Source organism: Etheostoma spectabile, unplaced genomic scaffold (assembly GCF_008692095.1).
Source record: "Etheostoma spectabile isolate EspeVRDwgs_2016 unplaced genomic scaffold, UIUC_Espe_1.0 scaffold362, whole genome shotgun sequence".
NCBI lineage: Eukaryota > Metazoa > Chordata > Actinopteri > Perciformes > Percidae > Etheostoma > Etheostoma spectabile.
In genome coordinates, this window is record NW_022605592.1 from 497,765 (window position 1) to 502,200 (window position 4,436).

General features: G+C 42.7%; 2 long non-coding RNA genes across 2 annotated transcripts in view; one reads left to right on the plus strand and one right to left on the minus strand.

Annotated features, from left to right (window-relative positions):
• LOC116686392 (uncharacterized) overlaps positions 1–4,436 on the minus strand; it is a 21,825-nt gene that overhangs the window by 12,553 nt on the left and 4,836 nt on the right. The gene's annotated exons all lie outside the window — the stretch shown is intronic.
• The window catches only part of LOC116686393 (uncharacterized), a 13,715-nt gene continuing 9,379 nt past the window's right edge, over positions 101–4,436 (plus strand). Inside the window, exon 1 of the long non-coding RNA XR_004331239.1 lies at positions 101–115. This is a non-coding gene — a long non-coding RNA (uncharacterized LOC116686393). The remainder of the gene's footprint in view (positions 116–4,436) is intronic.

Genomic DNA, 4,436 nt, shown 5'->3' on the forward strand with positions numbered 1-4,436 from the left:
TTCCAGCAATGGGGGGGGCCCATACGCCGGTTGGGGGGGATGTGTATTAATGTTAAAAAACCTGTTAAAGTGACATTTTCATGCATGGGACCTTATTGCTGTTTTTAAATGTTTTGTTCCTTATCCCTGGCCTCCAATTTGTCGGCCGGTCTCCGCCCGACGTTGCAAATTGCGTATAAATCCCAGTTTATGCTCTAGAGGTGGTGAGAGTCAAACATAGGTACTGGTCAGTGTGGGCTGGCTTCTGATAAACTTCCACCTGGAGCCTTCCCCCTTCCCGCAAACTTATCCAACAATCCAGGAAGGGGATTTATTCCCCCTGGCTTCTCCTTTGTGATGAACTTGATGTAGTTGGTCTGTGAAGGGCCTGATTTCTTTGGTCCTGTTTCACCCATGTGTCATCCACGTACCAGAACCATGTCTCGGAGGAACTCCCTTGTAGGTCTCCAATGCCCTTCTCTCCACTTCCTCCATTAGAGGGGGGACCTGGTGGAGCCTATCGCACAGTCATGCCTTCGTCTATAAAAACCATCCTTATCTTATAAGTACACACTTACATTGGGGCTCGAAAGATCACAGATGGTATCAAGTTAGCGTCCAAAATTTGCTGAAATTATTGAATCCATTTTTCCTTCTACTCGTGAAATGTTCCCTGTCCACTGGCTGCAATACAACCCTAAAGCATGATTGATTCCCCCCCCCATGCTTAACAGCTGGACAGAGGTTCTTTTCACTAAATTTTGTCCCCTTTCTTTCCAAACGTACTTTGGCTCTTCGGCCAAAAGTTCTATTTAACCTCATCGATCTCAGAACTTGTTCCCACATGCATCAGGCTTGTCTTTATATCATTTGCAAACTTCAAATGTCTGATTTTGGGGTGAGGTACTAGTGTACAACAACTCCAGGTTCCATGGTCTTCTGGAAGGATCGGGCAGTCTAACAAGGGTCTGGACTTGCTTTTCTCCCAGTCCGCAAGCTGTTCTGTCTGATATTTTTCTGGGTCTCCAGATTCTTTAACTTCCCTGTTCCTGATGACGCCCATTTCTTAATTACTTCTGAACAGAGGAGATCGGCATCTGAAAACTCTTGCTATCTTTCTAGCCTTCTCCTGCTTGTGAGCGTTGACTAATTCAGTTTTCGGTTTAGACAACTGCTTAGAAGAAGCCATGGTGCTGATTGTTGGGGGGGGGGGATGCATGAGTCTGAGCATTTAAACCTTAAGATGACTTACCTGGTCGGTCCTGGTACCTGGTGCTAGAACTCTGCAGAGGGCCAAAGTTTTCCAGATGCCATTTTTTTTGTTTTCTGTTATTTTGAAAGGTAAATGATGGAAATAAATAAAATCTAACTTTTTGTTATTTGTATGAATGTCTAATCTGTCATTTGATGCCTTTTGCAGGCATCCCCCGCTCTGATCCTGTTGTCTGTCTGTATTGTTGTTGTCGGTCTGTGCATCATGGTTCCTGTTGCATGCAACTGGGGAGTGTGGCCTCCTTCACTCATCACGTTCCTGCTCGCCTAATCACCATCACCTGTTCCTGTTCAGCCTAATCACCAGCACCACCTGTGTCTCATCTCATCACCACCAGCTCTTATACGTGACCTCATCCAGTCCCTGGGGATCGTTAGTCTACAAGTATGTGTGTGGCGCCCATCTGACTTTTGCTGGTGTTTGTTTGCTTACGTCGTGTATTCGTATTTGGTAACGTCGTCTCTCTGTCGCACATCCAGTAATCTGCTACGGACCATCAACACTCTACACTCCGGATTGTCTTCACTCCCCTGCCGTTACAGCTTTTCCTCTGCTTCACCTGGTTGGTCATTGGTTCAGGAATTAGTTTCATAAACTTTCATTGAACTTCTCCTTGTCTGCGTTTGGGTATTCTGCCAGTGGGTCTGACACCTTTGAGATTTTTCCCATCTTTCTTGGCTTCTATTGCAACTTAATACACAATTTTACCTAAGGGGGGCCAAAACTTCGAGCCCCACTGTATTTTTATAAAAAAATATATAATTACCACAAAGATAAATAATGGTCATGATATATTTGCAGCCTATGTCTGAGTTAAACCAGCTTAAAGTAATATGAGCCTGTGGTCATGTTTTCATATTACAACCTAACCCATCCCGGCATGTGTGCGGTTCAGGCATAGGTAGTTAGTTGCATGACATGTTCCATGTCAGAGTGTAAGGCGATTGTAGAATTATCGATTGTGGCCTTGGCCACACACACACCTTCTTTGTGTCTGTGATCTATCCGCTGGTCAACATCAGTTTTTCCTCTGAGGCTCTCATGCAACACTGCTGCCCAGATAGTGCAGTTTGTTATAAAAAGGGGGCCAATAGGAGGATTTAAAGAATATGTTACCTCCACCAACGGCTGTATAGGAATATTGCCAAGCTTCCGCCCACACAGTTATCAGAGATGAAGAGAAGGGGGGAGAGCTGAGATTCCCTTGTGTGTGGAGGAGACAAAGAGCAGAAGAAGGAGAGATGTTCTAATGTAACAGGCTGCAGGATGAGATGACATTGGCTCTTTGGCAGAGTTCATCAAAAAAAATCACAACATTGCTGCATCACCCACTTCCTAAGGTCATCCACCACATACTCAGACCTGAGACTGCAGCTGATGGGGCTTTAGGGACAACAAATAAGGCCGAGTGATAAAGTCCTTTATATTTTTTTTTGAAGTCAGTCAAGGTTTGGATATGTCCAGATCTTTTGTCAGGACTTAATAACTATTCTCCTTCAACTCCAGGTGCCCAAATGCTTAAGCATCCAATCTGCTTTAAACCATGTGTGCACCTCCATGATAATAATTATAATAATACTGCCCCTTAAACAATATATAAGTGCAGATGCAGTGCAATTTGCAAATACTCACATGCCCAAGAATTGGAGAGATACTACTAAAAAAGGCTGAGAGAATTTGCAAGCAGAGTGAAATTGCCTACTATTAAATAAATCAAGGAAAGTGATTTATAATATAATAGAGTCAATATCCGTGCTTGGATTGAATAAAACCTCTCAATGGCCGCGCAGCGTTCTGTGATATCAACAGCAACCCCCCCCCCCCTGCCTCCAAACACGCTCGCTATATCACACCACACACAGAACATGGAGAAATGCTCTCTCTCTCTCTCCCTTCGTCAGGCAGTCGGGTCTGCGGATCTGTTCCGTTAACGTTAGGGTTTCTTCAGCTTCAGGTTTTTTTTAACTTCGGTTTGGTAGTCCTTACATAGTAACCAGTAGATTTCTGGTGAACGGGGGTTTGTAGTCCTTACATAGTAACCAGTAGATTTCTGGTGAACGTGGGGTTTGTAGTCCTTACAGAGTAACCAGTAGATTTCTGGTGAACGTGGGGTTTGTAGTCCTACATAGTAACCAGTAGATTTTGGTGAACGTGGGTTTGTAGTCCTAACATAGTAACCAGTAGATTTCTGGTTGAACGTGGGGTTTGTAGTCCTTACATAGTAACCAGTAGATTTCTGGTGAACGGGGGTTTCAGACATGCTGCTTGGTTTAATGTAACTCCCGTTGCGTCTCTGCCATCTGAGATTTTTTTTTTTGACTGTCAGCTGCCCCCCCGCCCCTCTCCTCTTACTCACACACACACACATACACCTGGTGTGGAAATAAAAAAAATAAAAAAGAACCAAAAACACAAAAAATCCCACTGATCATAAAAAATTAAAAGTTAAAAAAGATTATTATTGAGTAGTGAAAACTCTTGTTCATTACATTTTACTTCATATTGCGACCCATGTGTTGTATTCATTGTTGCAAAACGTTCTGTATATAGTTTGTTTGTTACCAGACAACACCATCGATCACAGATTGATTCCATCACAGATCATAACACCATTGCCAAATTTTAGATAATATAAGCTTTTAAATTTTGCTAATTTCAAATATTTGAATCAACCTGTCTAATCTATAAGGTTTATCATGTTTGGTGCCTCCACCATTGAGTGATTTTATTAAAAAAAGTGTCGCAGGTGTTGCCGGGACTCGAGTGACTAGAGCCAATATGAGAGTGATTGCGACTTGGCGTTTAGGCGAACCGCCTTTTAAAAGAACGTTCTGTCATATCAGGGAGGGAGCTTCTGGAGCAGTATTCCACTATCAGTGAGGGAAAGCACAAGTCCTCCTATCTTTAGGAGTCCTTTAAAGTGTGGTGAGGGACAAGGGCAAGGCAAGGCAGCTTTATTGTAGAGCACATTTCAGCAACAGGGCAATTCAAAGTGCTTTACACAAATCATAAACAGAGAAAACAGAGTAAAAACAGTTAAAAAATCAGAAGCATTAAAAACCGGTAAAACACAAACACATGAATAGACAGTTAAAAACAAATAGAAACATAAAACACAAGAATAAAAGTTACTGTGCAGCATAAGAAATTTCAAGAAATGAGCAGTCATTTAAAGAAAGGCAGC